Raw genomic sequence first — 17511 nt, forward strand, 5'->3', positions numbered from 1 at the left:
AACAGATGCACCTTATTGTACTGAATGGGAGCTCTTTATCTTCCACATCAAGACTTACAGCTGCAGGCCATGCAATGGTGTCATAATTCCCAGTATAAGGACACCTGGAACAAAAGAAGATGCAGGATATATCAAGAAGCCCTTTTAGGGCCTAATAAAGCAGTGCCTTTTAAAATGGGATTTAATAAGACAGTGTGTTATCTATGCACAAGCTAAAACATTTACTGCTTGACCCTCAGGCCTGTTACAGTCACTTCCAATGTAAACCCAACCATGGTCGATGATCTTGATTGGCTTTGTGGTAGAGTTGCAAGGATTTGACACACTGTTAGTAATTGTGTAGATTACTTCCTAAAGTTTTACATTTTAAAAGGATTGCCTGCAACAGTAGAACTTGCTCAAGTTGTCCTTAATAATGCATTCAAATTTCATGGTTTGCTCAATATTATTATCACGGATTGAGTTTCACAGTTTATTGGCAACGTGTGGAAAGACCTCATGAAAAAGACTAGTGCCAAAAACAATTGTTACACTAGTTATCATTCACAAACTGATGGAGAGATTAAATTCACATATGACAAATTACTTCAGATCTCCATGGGAACCCTCCATTTCTGGTAATTGTATTACATGTCTCTACACACATTTCCTGCATCTTCCACCTCTGTACACTCAGTAACCCACTTCTTATGACACATGAAAAAAGTAGGGAATACAGTCAATCCCAATTTCCTGAACGAGAAGGAAGGCCTTAAAACAGGCAGATTGCCATTGTAGCCCCAGCCGCCAGTAATGAAGCTGGAGATAAGGTATGGCTAACCGCAAAAGACTTCTATTTGCCAGGGTCCCATTTGAAGTCTGCACCGAGGTCTGTGGGCCCCTTTCCTATCTTAGGACTGGTGAGGCTTTTAAAAATAGACCTGAAAGAAGACACTAAGTGAAAAATAGATCCAATAGTCCATGTTTCCTGCATTATGATTTATGTGTCTAAAGGAGGAACACCACCATCTCCTTTATTGGTTGATGGGCCTCACGAATACCAACAATTACAGTATCTGATCTCCTGGAACGGATATGATTCATCTACGTGATCACGGGAACCCGCTTGCTATGCCCACCATGAAATTAATGTCCAAGTTCCCAAAGAAACCCCACCTTAAAAGAACTTCCACATGGAGGCATTCTTTAGGGATGGGGAGCACTGTAAGGAATGATAAGGAACATCAAGGGGCCAAAATACATGATGTGTTACATGCCGACTAATATCTAGGATAAAGAGGCTTACATAAGAGCAGTACGGGGTCAGTCAGGTAAACTGTGGCAGATGGAAATTTGAGAGACAGCATGGACCAACTTCTGGGTGAGAGTGGTATTTCTAGGGCATTCAGAGGAACATCAGTCATCAGTATACAGGACTATCACATGCACTGGGTAGGTGCTTGGTAACATCCCTAGTTGTTTTGGCTTTTTGCTTACAGGTTTCCTCACCCTAACAAGATGTGAGCTTTTAACTCACATATTTGTGTATTATCGCCCATTATTTATTTGATCAGCAGAGTTCTAATAGTCTTTGTACTTTATTTATGTTCTAGCAAGATTTTCTGAGCGAAGCGGGGGTTTTGTGATCACCAGAGTCTGTTGTTGGTACAATTCCGATCCAGAGTCTCCACTGTCTTATCTCTTCATCCATTTTTCCCCAGCTCCTAATTGAGATATTATTATCCAGTTTGTTTGAACAAGTGGACTGTCTGCTCTATGCCTGGGGGAATGTAAGCCATAAATCAAATCAGCCCCTGACAATGTCGTTTCTTTTTGTCTCACTGTCTATTCTCAGTCACCTCTTCCAGTATTAGTTTTCACTCTTTCTACTGCATAAAACAGGAAGCCTTCTATCTTTCCTTTTAAACTTCACGAAAGTATTCTGCTGTGGCATATCTCGGGACGTTGTTGTCCTTTGCCTCTACAGGTTCCATAATTGTATTCTTCAGTGGTCTAGTCGTACTTTCCACACACTGCTTATTGCAAGGAAACTTAATTATATAAACCACAATGTCGTCAAACTGTTTATGAAATCATCAAGTTCAAACTGGTTGCAAGGGTGCAGGCATTAAAATGACCACAGTTGAATAATCCAACTGGTAATAATGGTAGCCATATCCTTTCTGTTGTTTTTATTGCTTCAAAGTGTCCTGAAGGTAAGATACCCCTTAAAGTTGGCAACATGTTATATTGTATGCAGTCGTGGCTCGTGACACAGGGAAGGTGCAGGGTGGCGCGCGGAGGAGGTGGGGATAGTAGATAAAAATTAAACAAAAAAAGAAAAACACTTACCTCCTCTGTCGCGCGCCCTGCACTGCTCCTCTGTCCCTCGTCGCTGCTGCAGGCACAGGATCCAAGCCTGCCCTGCAGGCAATTATGACGCGCCTCAAAGCAGTGTCATGATTGGCTGGGAGTACCCAGTCACGGCGCTCCCAGACAGACTGGGAGCCTGTGCAGGCTCTCTCAAGCCCAGCAACACAGTTGCTGGGTTTCAGAAAGCCTACTGCACATGTGTGTTTGGCCGGCCCGAGACGGCCGGCCAAACATACATGCACAGTAAGCCTCGCTGCTCTTTACCCAAGTGGCCCCACCCCTTTAAAAGAAAAGGATAATAAAGGTTTCTTTTAAAGGTTTAGCAGCTGCCGCTGCTGGCGAGGGAGCGATGCTCCTCCGCCCTAGTGGAGGAGCCGCCCCTGATTATGTGAATGGACTCTTGGTCAAACCTAGATCTGGATCATTCAACCATGGGTGCCAATGTTTTTCAGCTATATTTCTGATCAGTTTCACATTAGCAATGTAATGTATTTTCAAAGTATTTTTTATTGAGCATGTTTAACAAAGACATCAATCAAAAAGACATATCATGTGAGGACACCTACATGTAGTGCTTCAGACGGTGGCTACACTCATCTGACAGATAACAGTAGTAAGTCTTCAAATGATTTCTCACCATGATAACAACAGTAAATCTACTCCACCCAATAACAAGTGTTGTAATTTATAACTAGTCTCCTGTCTTGATTGTCTTCCTTTTTTTCTTTCCTTGTTTCAAGTGGGCAAGGTTCAGTTTAGTTTTGTCAAAAGGTAATTTCATAGTAAGAGTCTATATTTTTATGGATCGTAAAATCCTTCCATTTAGTTCAAAGCAGCAAGAAGTCCAGCACATCAAAGTGAAGAACTGAGGGCCTTATTTGGAGTTTGATGATGCATGCAATTTATCAAATAGCAAAAGAGGGCCCATCAATCTTAATCAGAATGTATAGGGCCTCTGTGCACTCTAAATAGGGTGGATGTGACACCAGTCGCTGTCTGGTAGATGTTCCCCATCAAGCAAAGTCTAAATGAGGGCCATACTCAGTTGGAAGGTGTGGGCAAGCCATTTAGCTATAATCACTAAGAAATTGTTAGATTTTTGGGTGCTTATTTGCACAAACGTAGTCGTCCAGGAGTTTGCTCGTTTGATTCAGAGCATTTTGTGTTCATATATTTTTGTTAGGTTAATCAATTTCATTGCCTATTCACCTGCCCCAAAACACAGTGTGAAACATCATAAGTGACATCCAGTATTTTTAGGGAACATTGCTGCTTGCCACCATTCCTCTTTATTTTTAATATATATATTGTTTAATAATTATTTCTGCGATGTCACACTTCTGCTGGACGGCTCGATTCAGTTTCCTTGTGCGCCATCATGCTTACATTGCTGCCTCCTACTCGGTCTTCTCTTCACCCTTCACATCTCCACTCCTATCTCCATTCATATGGCTCCCCCGTCCACTTCCTGCTTTATTTTTAAAAAAATGTTCTTATTTTGAGAATACATATATTTTTTGAGAGCCCTGCAGCTGAATAGTTCTTTTGGCCCATTCACTTCTTTTCTTTTCTCACACTTTTTTATTTAATTTACCATTTGTTAACATCGGTCTCACATCTTCGAACTTTAAACCAACCTTAAATGAAAAAAGCTCAACTGCTGGGTAATCATAGTGCATGCTTCATTCTATCATGACACAGGCGCACACAATGTGGGCCACTTTGGAATGCAATCTGCTCCAGAAAACACCTTCCAGGATGTCCGTAAATGCGCTGTGATGCACTGTCAACCATCGTGGAATTAGTTTTTTTAAACACAAAGCTTTCCACTATGGCCTCTGTTGCAAGCTTATGCTGTCCAATACCGTATGTATTGTGGCACGCAGGCAGCCATTTTTAATTTGGTTTTTACATTTTAAATGTCAATGCTTTACAAAATCAAAAAGAACAGATGATGGACGGAATGCTGCCCAATTCAAACATACACCACCAGTCACAAAGATCTGGGTTTTAACCATCGTATTTTTGCCCATCATACCACCCGAGTTTGGACCCAGCCGTATGCAAATCATTGATGACCTTGTTCCCCATGGGAACATTCCAGCCCGAACTGCCAAGCCAGGTTGTCCCTGGACTGAAAACAAGCATCCAGGGACCGGCTTCAGAGTATCTACCCTCAGCCAGGCTAGCTTGAATGGTGCAGTGAGCACGGAGCCCATACCTGGGCATACCCTTCCTACTCCTGGTGACCAAAGCAAAAAGAACGGGTGATGAATGGAATGCCAAACAATGCAAGATCTTAAAGATCTTGGTTTAATCCATCTTTTAATGCCCACCACAACACACCAGTTTGGACCCAGCCAAATGCCAATCAGTGTTGACTCTGTTCTCCATGAGGACAGTCCAGCCCGGAATGCCAAGCCAGGTCCTCCCTGGACCGAAAATAAGCATCCTGGGACCGGTTTCAGGGTGTCACCCCTCATCAGCCAGGCTAGCTTGAATCCAATGGTGCAGTGAGTACAGGACCCACCTCTGGGCATACCCTTCCCACTTAAGGCGACAAAAGCAAAAAGAACAAATGAGGGACGAAATTCTGAACAATGCAAACATTCACCCCCAGTCACAAATATATGGGTTTAACCCATCATTTTTTGCCTACCACACCACCCCACTTTGTACCCAGCCATATGCAAATCAGTTTTGACCCAGTTCCCCATGGGACCAGTCCAGCCCGAACAGCCAAGCCAGGTCCTCCCTGGACAGGAAACAAGCATCCTTGGATCGGTTTCAGGGTATCACCCCTCATCAGCCAGGCTATCTTGAATACAGTGGCACAGTGAGCATAGGACCCACATCTGGGCATACCCTTCCCACTTAGTGCGACAAAAGCAAAAAGAATAGATGAACAGAATGCTGAACAATGGAAACATTCACCCCAGTCACAAAGACATGGGTTTAATCCATTGTTTTTTTGCCCACCACGCCACTCTATTTTAGACCCAGCCATATGCAAATCAGTCTTGACCCTGTTCCCAATGGGAACAGTCCGACCCGAACTGCCAAGCGAGGTCCTCCCTGGACTGGAAACAAGCATCCTGGGACCAGTTTCGGGGTATCACCCCTCATCAGCCAGGCGTGCTTGAGTCCAGTGGCGCAGTGAGCACGGGACCCACGCCTGGGCATATGCTTCCCAATTAGGGCGACAAAAGCAAAAAGAACAGATGATAGATGGAATGCTGAACAATTCAAACATTCACCAACCGTCACAAATATCTGGGTTTAATCCATTATTTTTTTGACCACCACACCACCCCAGTTTGGACCCATCCATCTAAAATCAGTCTTGACCCAGTTCCCCATGGGAACAATCCATTCTGTACTGCCAAGCCGGGTCCCCCCTGGACCAGAAACAAGCATCCTGGGACCAGTTTCGGGGTTTCACCCCTCATCAGCCAGGCTAGCTTTAATCCAGTGGTGCAATGAGCACGGGACCCACCTCTGGGCTTACTCTTCCCACTTAAGGCGACAAAAGCAAAAAGAACAGATGATGGACGGAATGCTGAACATTGCAAAAATTCACCCCACTCACAAAGATATAGGTTTCATCCATGTTTTTTGACCACCACACCATTTTGGACCCAGCCATGTGCAAATCAGTCTTGACCCTGTTCCCCATGGGAACAGTCCAGCCCAAACTGCCAAGCCAGGTCCTCCCTGGACCAGAAACAAGCATACTGGGACCAGTTTCAGGGTATCACCCATCATCAACCAGGTTAGCTTGAATACAGTGGCGCAGTGAGCATAGGACCCACGTCTGGGCATACCCTTCCTACTTAGGGCAACAAAAGCAAAAAGAATAGATGATGGACAAAATGCTGAACAATGAAAACATTAACCGCCAGTCACAAAGATATGGGTTTAATCCTTCCTTTTTTTTTTACCACCACACCACCCCATTTCAGACCCAGCCATATGCAAATCAGTCTTGACTCTGTTCCCCATGGGAACAGTCCAGCCCGAACTACCAAGACAGGTGCTTCCTGGACTGGAAACAAGCATCCTGGGACCGGTTTCGGGGTATCACCCCTCGTCAGCTAGGCTAAGTTGAGTACAATTTCTCTGTGAGCATGGGACCAACATCTGGGCATACCCTTCCCATTTAGGGTGACAAAAGCAAAAAGAACATATGATGGATGCAATGCTGACGAATGAAAACATTCACCAACAGTGACAAAGCCTTTGGGTTTAATCAATTTTGTTTAGTCCACCATGCCACCCCGGTTTGTACCCATCCATATGCAAATCAGTCATGACCCTGTTCCCCATGGGAACAATCCATCCCTTACTGCCAAGCAAAGTCCTCACTGGACTGGAAACAAGCATCCTGGGACCAATTTCAGGGTATCACCCCTCATCAGCCAGGCTAGCTTAAATCCAGTTGTGCAATGAGCACAGAATTCACATCTGGGCATACCCTTCCCACTTAGGGTGACAGAAGCAAAAGAACAGATGATGGACGGAATGCTGAACAATGCAAACATTCACCCCCAGAAACAAAGATATGGGTTTAATACATTGTTTTTTTGCCCACCACACCACCCCAGTTTGAAGCCAGCCATATGCAAATCAGTCTAGAAGCTATTCTCCATGGGCACAGTTCAGCCTGAACTGCTAAACTAGGTCCTTCCTGGACTGGAAACAAGCATCCTGGGACCAGTTTCAGGGCAGAAAACTTGCCATAATTTTTAGGGAGTGGCTAAGCTGTACGTTAGAGCTCATGAACTATGTAGTGGAAGGTTGTGAGTTGGGGCATTTTAAAATAACCTTCCCTAGCACCTGATGGGTCCCAAAAAGCAGTTCATTTTTTAATTGTGCCCATCAAGTCTCAGCACTGCATACCCCGGTGGGGTAGAAACCACAAAGTCCAGGTGTGAGTCCTTCTTAGTCCAAGTCTTAGTAATAAACAAACTGTCCAGCTGTGGTGACTCAATCAACTCATTGATCTCCAAACTATGTTTTATGAGTGAGCAGGAGTTAACTAAGGCACAGCTTAGGGTCTCCTCTAGCCTGACCCCCCCTGAGGTTCCATGGTAGCAACACCCCCTTGACTCTGAACTTCCAGTGGTCTAATTGCATGAAGTGCAACACCACGGTCCCACTACCTTAAGCTCCATCACTTTTCCTCTCCTACACCTCACCTTCTGCTCAAGATTCATTAGGGCCAACCTAGTGTAATTCAAACAAGGTTTGGCTGTGCTCAGACAGACGCGTGCAGACGGACTTGCCTTAGGTGCACCTTCGGTATGCCACCAGCATACCTAGTGCATGCGTCCGTTGTGTCTCCGCATGTTTATATCCCTAGGGTGAGCACAACCTACAACAAGGAAGCACGCAACACAATAGAACATCTCTCTGTATAGTGTGGTGGCACAACAAAATGACCTCCAATAGGAAGAACGAGCTCTGACAGGCTCTGCTATCAAGTAGCGCACAGTGATTTAATGCATCATTAAAATAGTAATCGCCAAATAAAACATGCACACCTTAAAAAAAAAGTGAAGGAAAAGTACAGCGTTAGCCGGCAAAGGCCAACCCTGACACAGCAGTACACAAATGCTATTTAAAAAGTCCTAATGTACTGTATTATTTTAATTGTGTTTATAATTCAGTTATAAATGTTTTTGATTCATTAATTTTTTTTTACCAGGCAATAATTATTTTCTTAATTATACTGCCCATGTTTATGATGATGAGAGTAAACAAAGATGAATTTTAGTTGATTCAGTAAGTACAGAATAAAGAATCTGGAATGCAATCACTTTTTTAAAACTTAAAAGCTTGAGTGTCCCCTGCCATCTTGGATTCTCACTGCCCACCTGTAGGATAGCACGTTAAGTCAAAGCACCAGGCTATCTAAGCAAAATTGTATCTAGATAGTGTGGTAGGCATTTCACTGACTTCCAGATTTGGTCCATTATTTTTTCCTGCTGCCTGGCATCACAGCGCACCTTTTTACGAGCACCCATAGGTGGCCAGAGGACTTGGTGTGAACATCTAGACCACATTTAAGAGAAATAGAAAACTCTGTCTTGTTTAGATCACATGTCCACACCACTACAGAACACAACCTCGCAGCAGGTTTAACATTAGAAATTATAAAATTGGAATTTGCAGAGCATGGCTTACCTGTGCTTTGAGGCTGTGAGAATAATTAGGGAGGATACTCACTGTGTTCCGACCTCGGACTTGTAGCAGTGTTTCAAGGTTGAATCAATGGTGGGAAGGATGTGTCTTTCTCATTGGCCTTATCTACTGTTTAAGGATAAGCTATCACATATTACTAATGAATGCTTATTATTTATCTGCATGTGCTGTCTAGAAATTTACGTTGCTTGAAGAGAGTATAGCTGGTTATTTTTATTGATAAAATGAAGTAGCCAATGCTAGATTAAGATGTCCTTTCAGCTGGAACTAAAAGTTTAGCTCTCATCAAAAAGTGATAGTTGAATCATAATTGAATTGTGTTTTCACTGTCTGGTGAAGAATGCTGCCATGCCATTGACACTTATCATCAGATCTCTAAAGGCCACGTCATGGTGACCCAACCAAATGTGAAGGCTCACCAAACTGAGGAATAGTCCCCTGAACTTCCAATCTCTGTTCTGGCCTCAATTTGATTGAATTGGTTAGTAGCATGTGCATAACCCTGGTAATTCTTTGAAAGCATGCAGGCAAAAGAGGGGTGACTGAGGGTAAAGGTTAACTGATTTAGTAGTCAGTTTGCCTGGGAATAGAAAAAGGCATGCCAAGGTTTCCCATCACCATGGAAAGAGTGAAGAGTGCAGACTAAAGGGGAGTGGTGAGTCCTCGGCTGGGTATATCTGTGAGTCATTAGTAAAAATAGTTGGGCCGTCATCATGTGTATGGATGAGTCTGCCTAAAGGATAAGGTTGTTCAGGTTTTAGTGTCAAACAGAAGTATTACGCAGGTGTGATGTAGAACATTTTCCCTACCAAGGTAAACTCACAGGCTAAAGGAAATAAATGAACTGTGCCAGGGCTTTCCCTTAAAAGGTGTGAATGTGATACAGAGCTGAGAGTTTTAGCATTGGGAAACTCTTCAAGTGAGAAGTGAAGCTCAATGAGTGGTAGCTCCCTCATTTGAAACAATGGATAAGTTTAACAGTAAAGGTAAGTTAAATGATGCAAAGCCATTGCCCCTTCGAAATGTTGATAAACGTTGGAATGCATACATATTTGTAGTTTAAAAAATGGCATGATGTCACACAAAAAGGATCCGCGGTTGAGAATTTCCTGTTTTTGTGTAATTAAAATGTTCAAAATATTTGCAGAAGTGTATGAATGAGTGAAAGAAACTGTTCAACCTGAGGACGTGGAGGCAATTACTGAATGGAAGCATCGAGGAATGGACAAGGCGAATGAGAGTAAGGTAAATGGACAGGTAAGAAAAGGTGTTGGACAGTATTAGAAAAGAGGTGCTACATAAGCAGAAGGACTACTAACCTGAGACTGTTGCAAAAGAGACTGGGCTGTGTCCTCCTGTGTGTTTCCTTCTGCCATGTTGGACTGGAGGATAATGAAGATTGTCTTGTGGAAAATGTGATGAATGTTCATCCATCTACCGTGGGGCAAACCCTTGGAGTTTTACGTCTGACAGCGATAGGAGGGCTGACATGAGATAGTTTAAGTGGAAATTAATGAATTAAACTGACAGTGAAAGCAAGTGGTTGAGCACGGGCAGCGTGCCGCTAAGTTGTTAGAGTGGCAAGTGAAATGGGAGTGGATTTACAGAAGAAAAGACTATGGCCCTCATTTGGACCTCGGCAGTCTTTTTCCAAGACAGCCGAGGTACCACCGGGCTGAAGAGTGCCAGTGCAGGCGGTCTTCCGCCCAGTGTATTATGACGGCTGGCAGCCCTCTGCTCTTTTTCGGACGGAAAGCCGCCAGCAGCCATACTGGCGGTCGGCGATGAAGTGGAGGCTGCTCCACCTCCACCGCCACATCATCAGAACACCGCCCACCAAATCACAACCCAGGATTCGGCATGGTGGTGTTTTGGTGACAGGGACCTGGCGGCCGAGCAGCCCCCATGGATCCCGTTCCCTACCGGAGGATCACCGGACAAGGTAAGGTGATCGTCCATTAGGGGAGGGTGTTGGGGGAGTGTTGTGTGCGTGCATGGGGGTGTGCGTGTGAGTGTGTAGAGGGGGTGTGTGAGTGCGTGTATGCATGCAGGGGGTGTGTTGTGTGTACGGGAAATGTGTGCATATATGTCTGTGTGCATGTGTGCGTGTATGTGTAGTAGTTGTGTGAGCGTGCATGTAGGGGGTGGGGGATGTGTGTGTTAATGTTTTGGGGGGTGGGGTGGAGGTGAGTTTGGGGGGTCCTGCCACCTTTGAGGGGTGGTAGGAGGGTCGTGGGTTTTAGGGGAGGACTCTGGGGGGGGAGGGGGAATGGGGAGACCCCTATCAGTGCCGGGGAACGATTTCCCTGGCACTGATAGTGCCTACCGCCTTGGATTTCATGGCGGTACAAAACCCCACGAAATCCATGGTGGTATGCGGGGTCCTGATACCGCCGGCGGTCTAGTGACAGCCGTCGGGCTGGAGACCAAAGTCTTCAGCCCAGCGGTCATTACCACACTGGCAGTCGGACTGTAGAAGTGGCGGTTTGGCATGGCGGTAACCGCCATGCTTATAATTGCATTTGCTTTTCCGCCAGCCTGTTGGCGGTATTATCGCCACTTCTACACAGATCGCCAGGGTTGTAATGAGGGCCTAAGCATGTCACATAATTTGCATTTGGAAGAAATGGAATTGAAGAAAAAACGTTTGATGACATTGCAACACTGGTTTGATGATTTGTTAGAAAAGATAAGGAAATGAAAGGGTACTGAAGGATTGAAGTGGAGTAAAGAGGCACCTGAGGATCAGGCGGTGGGATCTGAGGATGAGAATGATTTGCTGAAGATGCAGCTGTCCCCTAGGGTGGTACTGAAATACCTGTTAAGGGACGTTCCAGGACAATCTAGGAAACCAGTGCATATATGTATGAGCCCTGGACGAGATATGATCTGTACTCTTTCATTAAGGACTTTCTGAACCTGCTGAGAACCTCCTGAGAAGCGGTACACAGAAGCAGAGAAAATATTGAACTTGTCAAAATGGTTGTGGGCAGATTTGGATGATTTTTTTTTTCATTGGGGCACATGAGGATCTGTGGGATGCTTACCAGGTGGCAGTGAGATGGCCAGGGGAGGTGTCTACATGGGCCTTCATCTGCATAGATGAATAAGTATGGGGTTCTTGCAGGAAAAGGGGTCAATACAACATGTAAATTGGTCTAAGATAATGTAGGCAATGCAGTTCGAAAACCAAAGTGTACATGTTTATTATGAGTGCATAAACAGGAATGTGAAATAAAAGATGCTACCCAGCTTAGGATGCCTGCTCCAGCGTAAATCTTTGTATTGGGGTTAAAGTCCGATAACAGCACCCAGGTATAACACTTTGTAATGTGTTGGCAACCTAACAAGTTTATCGAAGTGGGAAAGAGAAGGGTATCAGGAGGAGCCACCCATATACAACCCAATCCTTCTGGGATGTTAACCGTCCCAGCCCCCTCACTTTTGTCACCAACTTAGTTCTTTCTGCCAAATCCTACCCTGACAATGATGTCCCTGAACCAGCCAATATCTGTATTGAGTGATGCATATAAGGGTTCTGACATACCTTAACTACACACAATAGTACTGCCCAGAAAAGGACAACCGCTTGCAGGGTCCTACACTTTCAGTTGATGAGAAGGTCCAGGGTAAAGTAAATGGAAAATGTATGAATTTCCCAGTTGATACTGAAGTCGCTCAGTCTACCATAAGATTAACAAAGTTCTTAATTTACCCAGCCTCCCAAAGAAAATGGTGCATGAAATCAGCAATTCAAATTCTGTCATGAACCATCCCATTAATGTCCCTGTACCTGTAACAATAGGTCCTATTACAGAACAACACACATTTGTGATCAGTTTAGCAGCCCTGGAAATATGTTGGGAAGAGAATTGCCAAATCCCCCAGACTATGATATCCCAGAACCAGCCAATATCTGTAGTGAGTAATGCATACACTGGTTCTGAAAAGGCTTAGCCACACACAATAGGACTGCTCAAGGGGGCACAACTTATTGCAGGCTCCTAAGCTTTCAGTCAATCAGGAAGGTCCTTTTGCACACTGTAAGGTAAGAGGGTACCGTGTGAATTTCGCAGTTGATATTGGAACCGCTCAATCTACTGCGTGACGAACAGAAGTTCCCCAATTTTCCTTCTCTGGAAAAATAGTGCAAACATTTCAAATTTGCCATTAACCATCTAGATTTAGCCTCTGTCTCTGTAAGTATAGGCCTTATTACTGAACAACATGGCAATTTGGAAAGAGATATCCTATGTAGATTGAACTGTACTGTGTATTGTACCCCTAAAGGTGTGCTCGTACAGACAGGAGACAGTGATGCACATTTGAAGGTGATGTATTTATTGAAAGTGAGAAATCTTCTCTCTTTTGAGACAAGTTAGTGTCTCTAAGATTTACAAAGTACTGTACCAGTCGAACTCTGAGCATTAAAGTAAGGAGATATAGAGAGGAGGTGGAGTGCCTAGCCAGTATGGATGAAAGAGGGAGTGAAGTTGCCCTGAATACTCCAGTATAAACTGTCTCAGGAAGTGTAAGAGAGATTGAACTAGTGGTATTGTACCTACTGTTGAAAGGGGGTAGTGCTTTTTGGCAAGTGGCCCAGGTTTTCAGAGCTATTAATGATATTGTGGCTCCCACTTTTCCTGTTGTCCCTAACTGTGCGGTAATCCTGTCCTAAGTATCCATTGCTGCATAGTGGTTTATGATTGTAGATTTAGGAGGAGCATTTGTTACATTTCCTTGCACAAGAACAGTCAATACCTATTTGCCTTATATCGAATCCCCCCAGGCTCTTCATAAGAATTTTGAACTTTTGCAGCAGACACATGGGACTACATTGGTCCAGTACATTGGCAATTTGTGGTTGTCTTCTCTGACTTCCCTGGCAGGGAAGCATGCAAATGGGATATTATTGCATTGATTAACCTTTTGGCTAGGGTGGGAACAGGGCCCCCCTCTCAAATTTCCAAAATTAGAAGAAAGTGATTTATTTTAAGACATGAATTAGAGAAAGGAAAGCAGAGGGTACCCTAGGAGAAGATGTCAGACATTTTGCACATTACACCACCCTGTCCCCAAAGAGAAGTATGGGGTTTTCTTGGAAAGACATGTTATTGTAGACAGTGGCTACCAAATTGTTCTCTTAAGGCCCAGCCTTTACAGCAATTGAACCAGTAAAGATGCATCTGATCCCTTGTCCTTGTGAGGTGAATGCCAGAAAGCATTCTTGGAATTGAAACAAGCCCTGCCTGTGTCCTTCCTCAACAGTATGAATGTCTGATTATAATAACAAAATGTCCCTGGTGTGTATATAAAGGGAAGAGCGTTCATTCTCTGTACTGACCTAATGTCATGGTGATCAAAAATGCTTGGTTACTTACTTTTAAGCTGTGTTAGATCGCTTGAGCAGTTTGGAGTCTGGGGACAGGGTCTTCGTGAAGAACCATGAACAAAAATGCTATCTGCAGCCGAGGTGAAAAGGCTGTCTGAGTTTTTCTGGTCATAAACACTGCCATAAAACGTAAAGGACTGCCTTCCTAGCTGCATACAGCACACACAAAGGAGGTAAAGGTACCAGAAGAGAGCTCCAGAGACACATTGTCCACTGACAAAGACTGCCCCGGTCTGGGTGAAAAGAAGTCACAAACAAGGGAAGCGGAGGAGGGCAGCCAGGTAATAAACACCCAGTGCTGTAAAAATATTTAATACAATACAAAGAACATGCAGGACCTCATATCTGACACATCAAAAGGTTTGCTAGCAGAGCATGACATGAGTACTTCAGGCTTTTGGGAAAAATGTGGGGAATAACCTGGAAGAATGGCCTTTTATGCCCATTGATATAGTAGTTTTGTCTTTTTGCTATCACTAACTTGAGTTGGAACCAGTCTGTGTTCAATGTGTTTAGGATTAGAGGGAGGCTGCAGGCACTCTAAGGGGTCAAAGGAAGGTTAGGAGAAACAGAGGAAGAGAAAGCTAAGGCTTACGAACATCAAAAAAAGGCAAATTATTACCTGACATTGATGGGTGAATTGCTGGCACATAGTGCCATGCCTTAAGGAGTGAAGGGAATGTGAACATCTTGGCTGCACTTAGGAGATCTAGCCAACTCCATCTCACAATGGTATTTCGCAGAGCTCGACTTTCCTGTGCTGCGAGAATTCTTTGGGAGGATGCTCACCTTGTTGGGATTCTTTCTTTCCTAGTCTTATCTACTGTGCCATATTATGAGTGAATGCCTATTGTTTCTCTGTATAGGTTGTGTGGAAATGTCCATTGCATGATGAGAGTGAATCTGCCCATGCTAAGTGATGAACTATAAGACACGCAGTAACTGAGAGTGACTTAAGATGTCTTTTCAACTGGAATAAAATGCTTCATTCTCAAATCATCTCCTGCCTAACAATGAATATTGAATTTCGCTTTCAGTCGTACCTACTGAATGAGTAAAACTGGAGCTTCTATTGCACTCTGACATGTTCATGGTAAGCTGCTGAAGCCTAGGGGTCAGCTTGCAGAGCAACAATGCCCGCATTGCCCCCACTCTAGTCTTCGCCACCCGCATTGTGAGGATGATTTGAACAATTTAACCAAGTTTGGTTTTGTTCTTCTGTGACTTACCTCTGCTTGTGGTTTGTCACAGGCGCTCCTGGTCGCGTCCAACTGCATTGTAGTTAGTTTTGGTTTCAATGTATCAACAGTGAGTACATGGAACGTGAATTGAAAATAATGAAGCCTGTATTTACCCATTTCACACGAGAGACATTCAAAGGGTAAGGAGAATAAAAAGCTTTCCCTGAAAGAGAAAATGTCTTTAGGTATGACCTGGAAACCATAAAACAGGCACATACACAGCCCTAGGGTCTGCATTTTACAGAGTGACTTTTAGTAGCAAAAAGGCCCTTTCAGGCAAAATTAGGAACAGATAAAAGGCATGGGAGACTCGGCAAAGGTTAGTATGATTAACTTGTCAAATAAATATAGGTTTAGGGCAAAATAATCCAGAACTGAAAACTATTAAAAAACCTCCCGCTGACATTTTATCGCCACGCATCAGGCAGCCTTTCTTTCACAGCAAATAAACAACCGAAAAACAGGTTGCCAATAATTTCAACTGCGTTACCTCTTCTTTTAAATAACCTATTCAATTCCATTTGATTTTTGCTTAGTGGGGACACGTTCTGAGCCGGCGTGATATATTAAAGAACAAACGAGTTATTACACAGTATTACCATGGCATGAGGCACTTGCGATGTATTCTAGCGCCTTTATTGAATATTTTACGAATTATGAATGAATATATTTTATTTAGGAACGTGTTATTGACAGAAATCTATCAATAGTAATGTGGGTATTGTCAAGTGCCTGCCGATCGTAATGTAATTATGATTAAGGGGGTTAACATGGATTTTAACTTTAGTAAGTAACATCTCCTGCAGTGCTGCTATCAATATCAGCATTAATATTGACCTGTTCCTAGACTCACAGCACTAGATGAATTACCATGAGGCATATTTGTCGATACGTTCTGCCTACAAAAAGTCAACATTTAAATTTACAGGCTTATAAAGTTTGGCAATACAAAAAACCTTGATTTGCAAGTAATCTCAAAGGTGCACTTCGTCCCACCGTATTCCACTTCATTTAAGCATAATGCTATGTTAATTACCCCTAATTCTAGTTTTTAATCACCATTGTTAAGATTTAAGATTATTCAGCTTCTCATGCATGGTGCAGCCCCAGTTCATAAGCATCTTTCACTGCACTCCGCTCCGTCGGATGCTTGCAACCTCCGTTGTGAGGCGTGTGCCAGAGTGGCTGTCAGTTGGCCAGCGCGCTAAGCTTTGTCTGGGGACCTGTATGTTTCAGGTCAATTGCATCTGTGAAAGCTAAGCTTTCTGCGTTGTTGGCAGGGGACGGTGCGCACCCTCAGTGCTTCGGGTATTAGTGAGCTCCTACTAACTGGCTCGTGGTGTCTAGGTGCAGAGAGTAAAGATCCTATGAGATCTGAGGTGATTTAAGCATATAAACATAAACAGGCACTGCCGAACACTCATCCAACTAAAGGTGTCACCTGCCAGTGCTCACAAGAAGTGATTATCAGTGTTACTTTATAATCATTCTGTACAGGCTGCAACCGTGTGTCTTTTTTTAATAATTTCTCTTACTTATTAATATATTAGCAGGGCGCTTTCCAGTGGTTCCCAACCTTTTCACTTCTGTGGACCCCCACTTCATCTTTACTGGAACACGGGGACCCCTATTGAGTCCTTATTGGAATCCAAGGACCCCCTACTGAGTCATTACTGAAAACTGTGGACCTAATGAGTTAATATTATTTAATTTTCTAAGCAGTCGGGGACCCAGTTAGGAGGCTTCGCGGATCCACAGGGGTCCCCGGACCACAGGTTGGGAACCACTGTTCTACACTATAAGTGTAACTTTCTAACTCCCATTATCTGTAGACAATGTTATTGCTTGATGGCGCACGCCAAGTTTGCTTGTCCAGGGTGATGATATCACATTTAGGCAAATTCTTATAAAAGGCGCGGTCCCTTCCCTAATATCTTTTAACTTCGAGATAGGTGACCTACGTTTTTGAAACATTGTATAACAGCTTTAGTGTCTTGTGTGCATACATTGTTTAATGCCCAAGAAAGATGGGTAAGGCACACCATTAATATATAAAACTACAAGCAGTGGTGCAGGGTCTGGGGAGTGGGGTCCCCTGACATAAAGTAGATATGCCTCTTATTTAACATTCAGAAAAAAGTTTCTAATCAGAATACGTCATAACTATTCTGTATAAGCAGCAGCAGTGTTTAAATTTGTAATCACTTTTCTTACCTACTTGGAGTGATTGAAACTGAGCTTTTAAACTGGCAGTGGCAATTACTTACGACCTATAGCACTAAAGAAGCAATTAGCGACTTGCAAAACCTGATGTACAACAGT

Source organism: Pleurodeles waltl, chromosome 2_2 (assembly GCF_031143425.1).
Source record: "Pleurodeles waltl isolate 20211129_DDA chromosome 2_2, aPleWal1.hap1.20221129, whole genome shotgun sequence".
Taxonomy (NCBI): Eukaryota; Metazoa; Chordata; class Amphibia; order Caudata; family Salamandridae; genus Pleurodeles; species Pleurodeles waltl.